The following is a 17,620-nucleotide window of genomic DNA, read 5'->3' as shown; positions in this document are numbered from 1 at the left end:
ACTAAATTTTTCAGCTTCTAATCTGAAAGCTAATAAGCTTAATACCAATGTCAGCTAGCAAACACTCTAATGAATTTTGATAACCTAGTTCTCAATTACTGAATGACCCAGCTTTATCGGCTTATCTCGTCTCTTTTGATTTAGCTCTTTTGACCTTGGCTGTGTTCACTATCCAGCGTATTTCATTGAGTGAATGGATTTAAAAACCATTCAGTTGCAACAGTGAGTCACGTAAGTCAAGTCAAACGTGAAAGTCGTGACCTATGCAAAACGAAAAACGTGATCAAAAGGTAAAGCAAACTTATAAAAAGGAGAGCGCCTAAATAATAGCAGTTCGAGAGGCTGACGGCGGCTATTAAAAAACAATGTCTTTGCAAAAATATGAGACTAAGCTACAGGTTGACAGAAATAAAAAACAAAAGGCGGAGTCCACAAATGTTCCAATTTTTTTAATAAACAAATAAACTCAAAGTCAAAAGAGTCATTAGGTATCAGCTGGATGCATTGGAAAGGAAGTCAAATGAGCTATCAATATATGAGCAAAAAACAGGACTACAAAAACAACTAATGCAGGTAAAACTAAAAAAAGGAAATAATAGTCAAAGCCATTGAAACCATGAACTTTTCTCTGATAGCATTATATACGCTCATTGGCTTCATTTGAACGTACATGGGATCTATCATTAACTGAACTGGATAAGAAAACTGATAAGTTGCTTATTGACACAGAAAATATGTCATAAAAAATAAAGTACGAATCCTTTTTCATTGTTAAGAATAAACGATTAGACCATAACTGGGTTTGCAATAGCTGCGCGCCTATTAAAAAACTAATCATACCAAACCTTGGAAAAACACATACAATTTGGGGAAAAAATCTTATGATACAGAAAAAAAGGATACATTTTGGATCAATACCAATCTAAATTAACAAAAAGCCGGCAAAATTTCAATTTCAGAACAACCTTATGTGAAGCGAGAATACAAACAGACCTGAGATTGTGTCAGTCTTTTCAGGCCTGCACTTCCGGAAAATCCGGAGAAAGCGGTATAAAGAAGCATATTTGTTCCGATATCATTAAAACGGATCACTTTACAAATAAATTAACCCAAACTGACGAGTCAAACAGTCCAATGACGCGCCAAATGGCAAAAAAGACGGGTCAGTGTTCACAGGAAGTTCACTCTTCTACCTCGATCACTCTTCAAAACAAACGAAAATGCAAACAAATCTATTCAACTCATTATACGCTTGCCAGGCTTCTAATGATACCACTCACAACTCTTTACGATGAATATATCGGTCGGCCAATATTGACTGAACAAGAAATTCAATTGAACATTCAGGTCCTCCTCTCCCCCATTATAGTGGTGTCGGAACAATTAGTGGTAAAATTTATTGGGGCTCAAAACTCTTTTCAAACCTGAAGAAAGAAAAATAACACCACGACAGAGAAATCCAAAAAAAGCTTTGCGTTAAACCACTAAATTTCCAGCATTTCTTTGGACGCATTACAGAACCGAAAAAGTAATACGACAAAAATTCACCCCAGGCGTAGATTCCAATGACATATTTTTCAATTTTCTCTTAAGAAGCCACTTTATTGCTAGACAAATAAAAACTTGCATATTGATCTGTTTCAAAAATTCTAATAAAAGTGATTGTATGAATGTATGAACAAAAAGCAGATTTGAGGTGAGCGTCACAACAGCTGGTCGTAACGACAATATTGACAACGAAACAAAAAATACTAAGACAAGGTCAAAAACTGCTCCTCTGAACTAACGCTATCGCAGCTGCACATAAAACTACACTAATGGCTTCATATTTCGTTTGAGATCAATTAATAAGCCAAGAGCATCTTGTCAGAATATTAGCAAAAACTATAATCGATTTGTGACTTTGGGTCTAGTGATGTTGAGCTGATGTTTTGAAGGATAGCTGCTTTCAGTGTTTAACCATAATAAACAGTTTTTGAGCTGCGAGACAGGAGACTCAATGAAATCTATCTTTTGAAAATGGATTGCTTTCCAAATGTATTTGTCAGCTCTTATAAAAAGTGAAAGTGGTCTTTACTAATAGCAAAATATTTAAAGCGAAACGTTGCAACTTACTGCAATACGCAGATTCCAGCGAACCTTGTTGTCTCAAAAACTTCAAGTGCTAAATCATCCCAGAAAATATAAGTACTACCAAATGAAAGCGCTCAAAACCTAGTTTTCAAACACCTTTCATTTGATTTCTAGCAACTTCAATTTGATGACTTATCAAAAACATTCTTAGTGATACCGATGATACTGCTTCGTGTGGGTATATCATTCAGCGTAATTTCACTACTTTTTTCTTCACTAATTTTCCAAATAACTTTTGATACATCCATACTACAAAAATTGGCCAAAAACATTATTTTGGATATTTCAGTAGTTAGCAAACAGCATTATGAAAAAATATGGATTAACTATATATTTCTACAAACTGAAACTCTTCATTTGTCATTTCAGAGAGAATAATTTTCTCAATCAGAGAAATAAAAAAAAACATTGAGGCTAAATTTCGTTTAAAATGTTGAAAAACATAGCCAGAAAAGGTCAAATTTCATTTTCACTTCTATAGCTAAGCATTTTCCGTCATATTGGCTAATATCTGTAACCCACAGAATTTTTGCTTGGTATAAACCACTTGACAGCCATTTTAATGTAATACCGCTGAGAGTTTATTGACTTGATTTTATTTTCCCATTGAATCGTTCACATCTATAAACATACCCGGCAGATTGCCGGAAAATAGCTATTTTGAACTCTTGCTGAGCATCTTTGAACTTTTGCTGAGCAAACAATAACAGGAAAACTTTGAGAAAAGAAAATGACAACAGAAAAAGCATCTGAAAAAATTTACATTAAGTTGCAACTCGAAAAATACAGGGAAGACTTGACTTGTTAAAACAAAAACATAGCAACAACATAATATTTCTAACACTCTAATAAAGATAAAACCGAGCAAAGGGAAAATTGATGGCAATGGAACAAAAGAAAATTGAAAAAAGTATTCTATAGAAATTAGAGTGAAACTCTCAAAAACGGTGAAATGCAACCCCCAAAACATTTCAAAAAACTTCTAAATAAATTTCCTGCTGTATCAGTCATCCGACCAATACGCTGCAGAAGAGAATTTAATAAACAAAGTTGAAAAAGCAAGGAAAAAAACCTTTAAAAAAATTAGAAATTTGCATAAATTATTTCATTAAAATGTGCCAAGTCTATATTTCAAGTGCACCATTAGAATAACAACACCTAAAGAATTCATCCGAAATAAGAATTGATCCAGAAAACCGACAGCCAGAATTATAAATATGGAGGCAAAAAACAGAAAAAAATAGCTAACTCATGGTTATACCAAATCAAACTGATAGACAACGAAAATGCTAAGCTATAAAAATCCCCAAACGCTATTAAAAATAGCAGAATAGAAAAACAAGGCAAAATGGCAAAAATAGCTAAAACTAACACCAATAGGACATAAATTGACCAAATTTTTCAGGTGTCAAAATTTTTATATGGTGTGCAAATTCTGCATCTTCGGCTAGATTATAAAATTACACTAAACTCAGCTTTTAAACTGAACGCTATTAAGCATAATACTAATGCCAGCTAGCAATCGTTTTAATAAACTTTGATAACCTAATTCATTATGACTTAATGACCGGGCATATATGTTTATCAAGTTCTTTTGATTTTGCTATTTTGACATTGACTGTATTCACTACATTACATAATTCAATACTAATTTTTTAATGAATTTATAAAATCCATTCAGTTGCAACAGTGAGTGAAGTAAGTCAGAAGGCAAGCGTATATGTCGCGACTTACGTCTCACAAGTTTCGAGAAAAACAAAACTAAAATAATCGCCGAAATTCTTGAAGTATTCATCCTTAAGGCCAAATTTTGAGCTATTTATATACCCATTAACACCACAGATAAGTTTTGAAAGCGTTATATTGGACGCCAACGATTCAGAATTTTAGTGTCTTCAAAGCAATTTTTTTGTCTCTAGAATATGTCCAGTAACCAATCTGCGAGCCCTATAAAAATGGATCTTAACGATCAGTCCACTCAAAAATTACAAACTTTTCAAAAACAATTTGATATTTTCAGTTTCTATTAAAAACCACTACAAAGCGTGATATTATAGTTTTCAGAAATACTTCGTTGGTCTCTTGAAATTATCCAGTAACTCATATCTAAGCCCTAAAAAATTTATTGGCCCTCACATCTTTAAAAACTGACAATTTCAAAAAAAAATAAAAATTGCAAAAATTAGCACCATTTTGCGTGTTTCAATTTGCATGCCAAAAAAAGAGCTTGAAAAAGGACAAAAAATAAATTTGTCTTGCAAAAGACCATTATCATCTTTGAGCTGAAAGACCGTTTCAACTTGATTTAAGTCCTTCCCAGTAGCTGCAGCACTTGAAGGACTAACTTCGATAACCTAATGCACTGACTTAATGACCGGTCTTTATATGCTTATCCTGTTTTTTTATTATTATTCTCTTTTGCCTTTGACCGTATTTACTACATTTTGTAATTCAATGCGTGGAAGAATTTAAAATTCATTCAGTTGAAACAGTGAGTGAAGTAAGTCAGAAGTCAAGCGTAAAAATAGTGACTTATGTAAAACGATATACGTGATCAAAATGAAAGCAAATTGAAAAGAGAGCGCCTCAACATTAGCCGCTGAGAGGCTGACGGCGGCAATTAAACAACTTTGACTGAAAAAGTTGGAGTTAATTCTATAAAAACTGCTTTCAAAAAGCCGCACGAGTAGTAATATAGTGAGCTACACTCCCCGGGGGGGGGGGGGGGGGGGTGAGGTCCCCCATGTATTAAGACAGGGTATAGCGTATTTTTCGGGATTTGGGTCCTCCCTAACGTATTAAGATAGGGAATGAATTAGCATGTATTAAGATTAGGTATAGCGGCGTTAATGTATTAAGATTGGGTATAGCCGCCATGTATTAAGATTAGGTATAGCGGCGTTAATGTATTAAGATTGGGTATAGCCGCCATGTATTAAGATTAGTTATAGCCGGCGACATGTATTAAGATTATGCGCCGACATGTATTAAGATTAGTAATAGCCGCCGACATGTATTGAGATTAGTAATAGCCGCCGACATGTATTAAGATTAGTAATAGCCGCCGACATGTATTGAGATTAGTAATAGCCGCCGACATGTATTAAGATTAGTAATAGCCGCTGCCATGTATTAAGAGTAGTATAGTCGGCGCAAATGTGGGGGGTAGGTTCGGAGACGCTCCTGATAGGCTGAAATTTTGAGGGGGAAAAATCAATGTTTGTGTAGTTATTAAGTGTTTACTTGAGAACAATAGAATCGGCGTGGGTAATTAATTGCTGTAATTATGTGAGGGGTAATTATGTGACAGGTTGAATTTTGTTTACAACTTTTATGTTATTAAATTGTGAAATTAATTGGTGGGGGTTTTCAATTACCCTAGTTATCTGAGGGGTAATTATGTGACATGTTGAATTTTTGTTTACAAATTTTAGGTCAATTGCAAAGATTGTTCCCCTAATTGTTTGAATCAATTGTGTAACAAATGTCTTTTGCGCGCTCATTAATTGAAAAAAAATCAATGATAGAAAAAAAATGAATTAAAATTGTATAAAATTACAGACACAGTATAAATGTAATAGAGAATACTAAAGAATTGTGCTATAGTAAAAGCATTTAAGTTATATGTTGAGTGGTGCTGTATGAATACCGTCAGACTGAACAATGCGCTTAGGGTAGAAATAGGACAGTCCCTTCTTTGTCTGCTCATACGTAGCAACACAATGGTTTATTGTTCTGAACCCTCTATTTGTTGAAGTAAGATTGATAATTTCATCCATCACGTCGATATTTCTCCATCGGTCCATCTCCGTTCTCTTCTAGTGTTCTTTTATTGAGACCTTTACTGCTGAACTTGTATTTGTCAGACTGTGCATCGTAGCAACAATAAGTTTTGCTACAAAGACAAATCATTTCCGTACATCTGAATTCTTCCTTGAAAAGTCCTGGTTCCCGTTTATCATGCTTCTTATGCTTAGAACAACATGTTCTAGGGAAGAAATTTTGAATAGCATCTGCTTGGAAAGAGTCGTTACAGTCCTGCTTTCTCAATGCTTCCCATTCTTGTTTTTTAGCAGGTCGAATACAATCATACAAATTCTCATGAGCTAAGGCTAAATAGAGGGAATCTGTATCCATCTCTAACTCCTCGAATTTATCCACGTCGCAAAATCTGTCAAAGAAGTTATAGTAGAGCTCCAACATACGTAATTTAGCGTACTGAAGTATGAAGAATCCAACTATTATAGGTTCGCGGTGTTCAATTTTTGATTTTGCTAGCTCAACTTCGTAAAGCTCTTTTGAGACATTGTTCAACCGCTTAAACATTTTCCCATTGATTGCTTTGTGCGTCTTCTCATCGTTCAAATATTTGGTTTCTGTATGTTTGCTTCTGTCCATAATCTGATAACCGTAAGAGCTATTACCCAATAATTTCATAGTCTCAGCAACAACGCTGGAATCAGGATTTTCATCTCCACCTCTTCTAGCGTCTACCACTGACTGTACAAAGGTGTTGAAACATTTGCGCGGCGTGTACTGTACAAATCTATAAATTCTTGTACATTTCAGACCGAGGCTGATGTAGAAATTTAGTAGGGGAGTAATAATTGTTCCATTTTCCAGATTGAAACTTGAAATTAGCATTCGCTGAGGTTGCTTCAGTAAGTTGTTTTCGACAGCGTAATCTCTCATATAATCCCCAATATCAGCTCGACTAACGTTGAAATTTTTAAAAATAGGCGGGAAATTCGAAAACTTGTACTTCAAACCTGTGGGAACTTCCAAATCACATTGTACGTATCCAAACATCTCCCCATCTCTTATTTTAGCTAGTAAAGACTCTTGCTTCAAAGGTAATTTGAAAGGAAAGTTCTTTCTCACGTGATTTCTGACATTTTCTTCTTCTTTAACACTTTCCCACCATTTACACTCCCAGATTTCAACAATCTTATATCCTTTACTTTTTAAGTAATCTCTTCTCAATTCATCATGTTCTCTTTTTCTAATCCCTCTCTGTGTTTCCTCTTCCGAGAGACTTGCTTTAGCTTCCTGACAAGGACAGAAATGAAAGTAACAACCCATGGCTTCAAACACCGTATTACAATGTGTGCAAAATCCGTCTACGCTAAAACAATCAATCTTCTTCTGTTTTCCGGTTGTGTAGTAGCTCTCAATTTTACATTCGGAACGTTGTGATTGAAGATATGACATAACCATGTTCTCAAATGTTCGACATCTGTTTGTTCGAGCCCTGAATTTTTGAGAATCTGTATCAAATTCCCATCGAGTGTAAAGTCCAGTGGGCATTTCTTGACACATTGAAAAGGGATAGAGTTGGCTAGCGTCAATACCTACGATAGACTTGCAAAGGTTTTCAGAGTTTCGTATGAAGGTTTGATCAACTACTGCTTTTCTAGTAAAAACAATAGATGGACCACCAGTCATATCCTCACGTATTTTGTCATGTAAATCTTTGTCAGCTTCAACAAATGGAAAAAACTTGTGGTTTGTTGACTTGTGAAGACAGATATGAGCCAAGTTCGGAAGTGTACATCCGAGTTTTAACATATCGATGCCCTTGTTGTGATAAAACTCCATCATTTTTTGCATTGCCTCCAGTGTTGGAACAACATCCTTGTTGTTGTACCACTTGACAAAATCTCTGAATGTAGCCATTTTTTCTTGCTCCCAGACCACTTTCAGGTAATTGTAATTGTCAATTCCAGATGGAGGAACATTTTTCAACCTCAACTTTTTTAATGACTCTTGTTGAGAAAATCCACTGTTAAGCAATTTAGTGAAATCAGTAAATTCCTTCTCCAGTGGATTATAGTTTCTCAGTTTGCTAAAGAAACGGTCGTAAGGAGGGAGAAAAGTTGCATCGAGCTTTTCGGGAGAGTCAAACCACTCATAGGGGAAGAATCCTTTGGTCTCATTTGTCTTGTATGCTTTAAGGAAAGAATCAAGTGATGTAGCTCCACCGAGAAAGTTGAGGATATCGAGAAATTGTACATCACCAAACTTAAGAGAAACAAAGTGATTTGCTTTTTTAATAACAGTTGGTTGAATGTCGCGCTCATGAATAAGATAGGGTAGGAGATAGGACTTAATGAGATTTAAATCATATTTTCCACTATTGAATCCGAACACAGGTAAAGTGTTCACATAACGCTCAAAGTGCTGCTGTAAGTCCAAAAGCTGGTTTTTCTGCATTTGGAGAAATTGCGTAGACATATCAGCTTCATCATCTTCTTCGGTACGTTCATCTTCACACTCAAATGTTGAAGCGTTTTGATCTTTTCTTTTAATTAAATTTTCACCAATTGCGTTAACTCGTGCTCTGATTACTGCTTCAATAGAGGAAAAATTTGTCCACATTTCAGTTTTACTTTTGTTTGCTAAGTCTTCAATAGCTTCAACAAAAGATATAATGAGAGCTTTCGGATCTTTATCGCATAGGAAGACAGGTTCATCAATTAAATTGGAGGAAATAGAGACAGAGATTGGTTCATGCTTTCCAATCCAAGTGGTTGTGTTTGTATCTTTTAATTGGTCGGAGGGTACACATATCGATTCAAAGTCAAAAATAGCCAAGTTCTTGGACAATTTTTGATCTTCGTTGTAGGAAATTCCATATCCGTCAAGCTTATCAAATAAGGTCTCGCGCAATGTATACACACTCTTTGGGTAAATATGCTGTATCTATCTTTACACGTTTTAACATGGCGGTTGAAATTTTCCGCTTTCTGAATGAACGTATCGCAACTGGGACAACGGAATCGTTTAAAGAATGTGTTGATATCATCTACATAGCATATGTGGTTGTTGTAACGTAATAAATTAATATTTTTCTCATACACTTCAATACTTCTCCTCGCAAGTTCACCAACAAAATCTCCATCTACAATGTCAATATCGTAAATAAATATGTTGTGCTTTATCGCATTTTCAACAAATACAAGATGATCGATCGATACCCCTCTGAAATTGATTGCGTCTTGTCCAGATTCGTGGAGGAATGCACTAAACAAATTTTTTGCATTGATCTCAAGCTCCGATGATCCATATAAGTGAACAGCTATAGCTCGGAATAAGCAAACATAATCTTTGTAAGTCTCACCATAGCCATTCGATACGAGACAATTCACATCTGGTCGTCTGAGTAACTGTTCAGGAAGAACAGCATCGATACATCCCATTGGAATGGATTTTAGGAGAGCGCAAAATATTGTTACATTTGTAGTCAGAGCAAATCGCCATTTTGTATTCTCCCGGTCCTGAGCACACGTCTCTACTAAATCCATCTTTTCAATCCTGTCCTGAAGAGAGACTAAGTCTCCTTTGGAACAGAGTAGATGAGATTTCTCGAAGAAAGTGTTGTTCTCGTGAGCGTAGAAGTATCGATACTCGTCCGTATCCACATTTCTTAATATAAATCCTAGAGCTAAGTTGACTTTGGCTGCACAGTTGAGTTTTTCGAATACTTCTTTCAACTTTTTAGTAATTTCATGAGGATCGAGCTTGGACAGCTTGAAGTTGAACACTTGATGTCTTCCATTTTCCATCTCAGTATCGTCAAAAAAGTGCTGGCAAGCACTAAGTTCTTGTTGTAGCTGCTCGTTGTCCTTTTCCAGCTCCTCTGATTCTAGAACTTCTTTAAGCTTTTCACTCGATTTTGTTCCAACTTTTGTTGAAGTTCCATGCTTTCTCCTCTTGTGTTGTGGAAGAGAATAGAAACTCGGAAACTCCTCCAAGCATACAGTACACATAGTGCTTAGCTTTGTATCCTTAGGAGCGTGATGCTTAGCAATGTGGTAATTCATGTCTTCTTTCTTCTTTGTACTGAAATGTGGACATTTGGGACAAAATAGAGTCCCACTATCACAAGACTGCTTGTGTCTTGCCATATTCTTCTTCACCACCATTTTGTTGCACTTTGTGCATTTCACTGGGAGATTTCTATCGAGAGAAGGCATTGTTTTGGTACAAGATGAAACAAATTCGGGTATTGTGACGAGCAACTAATTGTGACAATAACAAAGTGAGAATGAAAGAAATTATTATTGTACATTTAGGGAACGCAGCTATGACGCATCACTCCATATATGGAAATTTATCATTTTCATTTTAAGAAGCTTGTTGTCATAACCGAACATTCTAGAACATAATGAATAAACCAATCAGATTCTTCCATTTACAAATACCTTTAATAATTAAGAACACTCTTTTTAAATATGTGAATTCATTCCTTGGAGTAAACTCAAAAATAGCAAATCATTCTTATATATCTTCTTAATCATTTCTTTTACATTTTATATAAGTTTTCATATTTCATCCAGCCATAATCCAAAAACAGACTCACAACAAATTCAAACAAATTGTTCCAATCTTAACAAACTCTGTGATTCAAATTTGTGTCTATCCGCAATTGACAGAATTCGGTGCTTGCAAACAAATCTAGTCCTATTGAAAATTGAAATTAGCACATGAATGTGCTTTTACAACAATGTTAAAGATGTCGAAAACAAATATTCATCCATACTTCACGAACAAATATTTACTTTACAACTTAACGTTATTGTCTTGGAACCTCTCAACCAATCGAAATCGCGTGTTAAAGAAATTATTCTGAAGATTAACGATTTTATTTTGTGTAATTGTTTCTTAATTTTAATTTTCTTTTACATAACCAGAGTATTGCGTGAAATTTTGCTCATTTGCGAAAAATGTTAATCAAAAATCATTTACAGTTGTTGGAAAAAATATATAAGAGGAAAGAAGGAATTGCCGATGCTTACAAAGTTGACGAGATTGATGTTGATTCCTATTTTTTCTACAATTTCTTGGACATTTGCGTTCAGAATGACAGAATAATCCGATTTAGTAAAGGATTCGAATATGCAACATTTTCTATTAAAAAATTCAAATATGATGATTATATAACGAAACAATCATTTGATTTATCGTCAGAGCTACACATTAACAAGTACGAAATTTTATTTATTTTGAAATCTGTTCCCGAAATTTTAGAACAGTACAGAAATCTAGCACAAGCGAACTGTATTCCAATTCCTGACCCCATAGCAATCACTTCATCTGTACAAAGCGCGTTGTTTTTTCATTATTATACAGATTACAATTCTGAAGGAGTAAAAATTCGATTTGGAATTCGGCTCCCAAATATATATATACAAAAGTTCTGTTCCAAAAATGGAATACTTTCCGAGATTGATTTAAAATTTAACGAAGTTGAACAAATTTATCAGAGCTTAACATTTTTGGTAAATTATGTCACTTCGTTCCCAATGAGCTATCCTTATTTAGTAAACAAGTAGTCGTATCATGTGATACATGTATTATTCAAAAACCATATTAGGTTTCTATTCACGCATTGATGTTCCTGCTTCGTATACGAGCATCATTTTATAACAACTTCTTCCATATTTGGATACATTAAATGATTTCAATTTCCTGTTTCGGTTACTAACGTCAGTTTTTCTACAAAATATTTCCTTCTTTGGTTACTTTGTTCTTATTGGACGGAATTCACTATAAATAGGAGCGACAAAGTTAGATTTCATCATTCTCTTTCATTTCCTCAAAATTAATTTCACCTCTGTTCCTCATCGTCCTGCTAACTATTCTTCAAAACTTTATACAATTGAGTTCCTACATTCACATTCTTCTTATCTACAGATCTTACTTCAGTTGTAACGTTTATCTGTTTCTAACTTAGATATTCTTTTTGTCCTACTATAAAGTGAAATTTGTTGTTTTCTAACTTACTCTCTACTTGACAGTTTTCAATACGTTCATTTACAAACTGCTTTTGTTTCTAAAAAATCCACTTCTATCAACTCATCTGAACAAAATGGAGTTTACTGTGCAAAACAGTCTTCTGTACTCATTTTCCTTCACTGAGGATACTGCTCGGATAAGTATTAAAGACTTATCAAACGGATTATATGAGACTGTAATGACTTTACCCATCACTGTGTGGCATATTATTGAACACCAGCGACAACAGTTCGACACCTATCATCAGGGTCAGGTTCCAATTACGGAGAATCAGCTTGGAACTCAAGCGATGGGACACGAGGTTGCTGTTATTAGTGGGCACCACTATCCCCACGTTGCTGGGACAGAATTTCCACCTACCTACGTCGCTGGCAACATTCAATATACTTTCCCTTGGGAAGAAGGGCAAATTCCCAACTCTTGGTTCTCTAGCCCGGATGTAAATCAAGTTTTGAGTTCAGTGGAGGAGTCAGGGAATTTGCTTCAAACTGTGTCAAGCTTTGATGGGAGCGAGCTAAGTGTTGATACTAGCACTTGGACAGCAAATGAACAGCAGAACTTTGATCCGGCACAGTACTATGGTTCTACTGATATGTCGACTACTCCATCAATGACAACACCTTCCATAGAGGATGGAACGGCGCACAATCCAATTTTGCTGACTGATGAAAATTCAACAACTTCAATCAGCGTTCAACCAACTGATCCTCCAGTAATATTTGAACGTTCTAGACCTTTTGGGAATGAGATTCAAAACTTACCAGAGTATGTTGTGAGAACTCTGTTTGAATAGATTCGAGTTGGTACAATTTTGCGGCTTCATTTGTAATCGTTCTTAACGGAAAAGTTGTATGTTGATTTATACATTTTCCTGGTGATGTATTTAAACATTCTTTATAATATAATTTTTCTCATGTGAGCTTTCTTTTCTAAACCAGTTCACAAGGATATAATCAAACAAAATTTTGAATTTTGAAACTTCGTTACAAAACTTGATATTTAACGGAAATAGCATTATCAAAACTCGACATTTAACAAAAGTTTTTGATCAAAAATTTGATATTTAAGAAAAAAAACTGAGCAGAAATTTGATTTCTAAGAAAAAAACCTGTATGAAAACTCGATTTTTAAGTTGTTATAGAAAAAGAAAACTTGTCATTTTACAAATTAAAAATCTCTTCCTTTTTTGCGTTAAATTATACCGTAAACTGGTGAAAATCAGGAAAAAATTTGCGCTTTATTGTATCCAATTGGAAACTGTTTTTTGATATTTAAACAAAAAGATTGAATGAAAACTCGACATTTAACAAAAATTTCGTTGAGAAAACTCGACTTTTATTAAAATAAATTGTTCCAAAACCCAACAGTTAACAAAAATTTTTGTGAGAAAACTCGACTTTTAAAAGAATAATTTGTTACAAAACTTGACATTTAACAGATTAGAGGTATCAATTTAAACATTTAAGAAAAAGATTGTAAAAAAAGAGAAATTGAATTTTCTTGATTTTTAAACCAAACATAAAACTGATACTATGTAAATAATTGTGATGCAATTACAAATTTATTACTTTCTAATTTCAAGATATAACAGAGAATTATCAATTAAGCCATGGCCGTCTAACAAACAGTCAACAATTTTTATCAATTCACCCTCATATTTTGAGTTTTTAAGAGATTGAATTCTGTCCAGAAAAGAAGATCCCATTGTTTGTGTGCTTACATTTCTTTGTTCAGCGCGCAGTAGATGTCTCTTGAACTTCTTTCTACTCAATCTTTTTTTAGACACACTAGGTAACTTCTCAACATATTTGTTCTCATAATTGTGTTGTACTGCTCTGTCTAACTGAGTAAAGACAAGTCTCGATTCTTCCAAAATATTGCCAAAAAATTGATGTTTATATAATGTATATAAACAATCAACTGTCTGATATAAATAGGAGAGATCTTCCAGTTTTTGAAGCAAGTTTCCGATGGAGAAAGAAATGAGAACAATGTGATATCGACAGGTTTTCAGGGGACAGAAACTGTTGTGTGAAGCAACAACATATTCACTTGTAAGAATATATGGTCTATAATCTTTGACAGATACAGATATAAACAACGCCTTTTCACAGAATTTTTTGTAAAAGTGTGGTAAAACCTGACACATAACTGCTGCCATTCTGTAATATTATTTAGTTCTAAAGAAATTGATTTCCTTATTTGAACTTAAATTCCAAATAAGGAAACTAATTTATTTATTATAAATAAAACCAAATTCCAAATAAGGAAATCAACTTATAAATTATAAAGGAATTCAAATTCCAAATAAGGAAACTAATGAAATTGTTATGTGCAATTTAAAATCTCATTTGAACTATGAATCAATTCAAGAAACAGCGGATTAATAAATTTCGATGTTTTACTTGTTCAAAATATTTTCGTCACTACTTCTCTCTAATGCAACACAGACGTGCTAAACACAAAGACTCTTTTTCTATAATGATTCAAAAGTTTTCTTTATTGAAAATTTCTGATTAGAAATCCTTTTAAGGAAGAATTCTAAATAGACACATTTTTCTCTTCCTTTTTAGAAAATTGTGCGAAAACAATGATGTCATTAGCATAAAAGGAAATTCTGCGTTGTAGAGGCCCTTAATTTTTTAAGCAAATCCTTTAATCAACTTCTCGCAGCTTACTCAAGTTACGTAAATGTCTCTCTCCAAAGTATCTCCTTGTTACTCGAGCGCTCCATCAATGTTTACAGATTCACAGCCTAAATTGGGTACTGATTCCGTCCCATTTTATATTGACTTTGGTTCTCATCCAAACAGATTTGGGAGATTTACTGTGTCCCAAATATTTAGAAATGGACAAAATTACTCGGAACCAACTTTTCAAGTCTTTAAAAAAGATAAATGTGGAACATTTGAAAAGTACCAACAACTGAGAATTGGAGATTACGAATTCAAGAAATTTTGTCTTCTGAAGAACGATCTGCTGAATGGAGACTGGGAAATTCGAGAAAATCCAGCTCAATTTGAGAAGAACCCAAAAATGGAAGACGTGCTGCAACAATGTCACAAAGCAAGAGAGATCAGCATTGGAAAAAATCGAAGACTCTACGTTAACTTTATACAGTACGTTCAGGACAATCCAGCTTCAGTTTATGTCCAGATCCGACTATTTTGTCGCAAAGAGAGCAATGAGTTCAAGCAAGTGACTTACGTCAGCTATAAAATGGAAGAATTCAAGGAACTCATTGAAAATCTTAAAGACTTCTCTAATATTGAACAATGTACATTTCAATAAATACTGCTGCGCAATATTATGATGTTTTTTATATTGAATGATGAATATTTGGTGATTATATGTATTTGACTTTCAGTAAACATTTTTTCATTTGAAACTTTTTTCTTCTTAGAATGAGTTGGGATATTGGATGCTCTAGAAACATTTTCTTAAGTCTCAGAGATAAATCAAAAGTTTTTCACGTCAGGTTACATCACGAGCTTAAAAGGTATTCATATACAGTTCTTGAAGCGCAAAATTTTCCCAATTTGGATAATTTAGACGTAGAGTCCCAAATTTCTGAATTCAAGTGGGTTATTCATAATGGGCTGCGCAGAACAACTCTAACATATCGTTCTGACAAACAAGAAATTTCCATTTCTCAACATCGCTGGAACAGATATCAGTGGAGTTTTCTTACAAAGATTGATTTGAAAAAAGAGGAGTATAAAAATCTAGTAGATCATCTACCAACACTTCCGTCCTATATAGAAAATTACAAAAAGACTTGCATTATTTTGGACGAAACAACTCAGAGTTAATGAATATTGTTACTCTGGTAAACATTTTCAATTGTTACGGAAGCATACTTTCAATGTTCCCTACGAACGAAAAACGTAAAAACTGTTTTCTCGCAGCGTTTAAAATTTGGGACCGAAATGTCGATTTGGACGAAATTGATCAAAAGTTTCCTCACGGAGGAAGAATTGGATATGGAAACTCTCTTTTGGACTTTTTCTTAGCTAGATCAAAAATTTTTCGTCTACATGCAATTTTACATGATTCTGCTGGAGCTGTGAAAACAACAACAGACGAAGGACCAGGTTATTGTTACATGCTGCCGCAATTACCCAGCTCCTGTCTTCTAGGTCATATAACTGGATTATTCTTTTGTCTCTACATCAAAGTTTGTCATCCTCATATTTTTAAAATACTAGATTGTTAATCATTTGTCAATTATCTCAGCTAAAAAGAGGATGACTCTCGTTGTGTTTGATATTGAGTGCTTGGAGGGAACAGTTGTCAAGGAGCTGGGAATTTTCAAGGACGGAATTGTGTTAGGATATACATTCCTCCTACCGAATGACTACAAGCCAACATTTCAAGCAAAGTGGAACACAAAGAATTTACATGGAATAAACTGGAATAATGGAAAAGTTGATTACTCAGATCTTCCAACCATAATTCATCAACATTGTTCTCCTACAACCGATTACTTTGCCAAAGGATTGGAGAAATGTAAAATCCTATCCAATTATTTGTGTAAGGATGTGGAAAATTTGGACGATTTTGGATGTCCAAAAGCCTCTAAGTTGATTTCCAACGAAGATACAATCTGGGAATGTAGTAACTACCCCTACCGACACAAGAAAACATTGCACTGTGCAGAGAAGAAAGCTTATGCTTATGGAACTTGGGTTCTTAATTTTTTTGACAAAATTTAATATTTGTAAAAATTTTTATATACTTTGATTGTAATGTATCATATTGTCTTTTAATTAATTTTTAAAATCATTTTTTTTGCCTACAAAACATAGAAAAGTTGCTTCAAAAATGAGAAAGTTGAACAAATTTTGTCCTAGCGTTACACAGTTATTCTTCATTTCAATTCTGTCGTTTTTCTTAATTTTGAATTTATTCTCCTTTTTTATGCTTTCTGTTATTAATTCCTGTGAAGAGACAGTGTTTTGGCTGTCGCTGTTGTTTGTTTCTTTTTTATGTTTAGAAGCTTATCTCATTTTTTTATTTATTTACATCACAATTCAGTTGAAACATTTTCTCTATCGTCTCAATGATTACGTTTAAATGACTGAGCATACAGATAAAGGATTAAATTTGGGTAATTTTGTCTTTGATGATAATAATCAGGAACGACAATCATGGAAATGTTTTGGACAGACTGGTAATAGGTCTCTAGTCGTTTTTCTGTCCCAATTTTTTGTTATACTCGTAATTCTGGTCTGTTGTATAGTACGAATAACATTGGCTACAACGTGTGAAGAAACAACAGTTTGGATTGCAATCCTTTCTAGTACAGTTGGTTATATTTTACCTTCACCTAAATTATGAACAAGATAATTCCCACAAAAGAACGAATTTTTATTTCATTGGTTGGTCCAAGCGGATCTGGGAAATCTCATCTTATACATGAATGGTTAACAATTGGAACTTTTCAACCAGAGTTCGACAAAATTTACTACTTCTATCAACATTATCAATCTCTTTATGGTTTAATGTCTAAAGATGTTAAAAATATTGAGTTCATAGAAGGAGTTGACTTTGAGTTTATTCAAAACCTCCCAAATAACGGAACAAAGTATCTGTTAACTTTTGACGACTCTTGTGAGGAGATTTCCAGCTCTAAAGATTTCGTTAAAATTGCAACAGCTGGAAGACATAAAGGACTCAGCACAATATA

At 34.1% G+C, this 17,620-nt stretch overlaps 1 protein-coding gene across 5 annotated transcripts in view; it reads right to left on the bottom strand.

Moving 5' to 3' along the window:
• Positions 1–17,620, bottom strand: part of LOC142341632 (protein unc-13 homolog B-like) — a 238,982-nt gene that overhangs the window by 165,283 nt on the left and 56,079 nt on the right. The window lies entirely within an intron of this gene.

Source organism: Convolutriloba macropyga, chromosome 6 (assembly GCF_964194025.1).
Source record: "Convolutriloba macropyga chromosome 6, txConMacr16.3, whole genome shotgun sequence".
Classification (NCBI taxonomy): domain Eukaryota; kingdom Metazoa; phylum Xenacoelomorpha; order Acoela; family Convolutidae; genus Convolutriloba; species Convolutriloba macropyga.
Note: the sequence above shows the minus strand (reverse complement) of the source record. Positions and strands in the feature narration are given on the sequence as shown.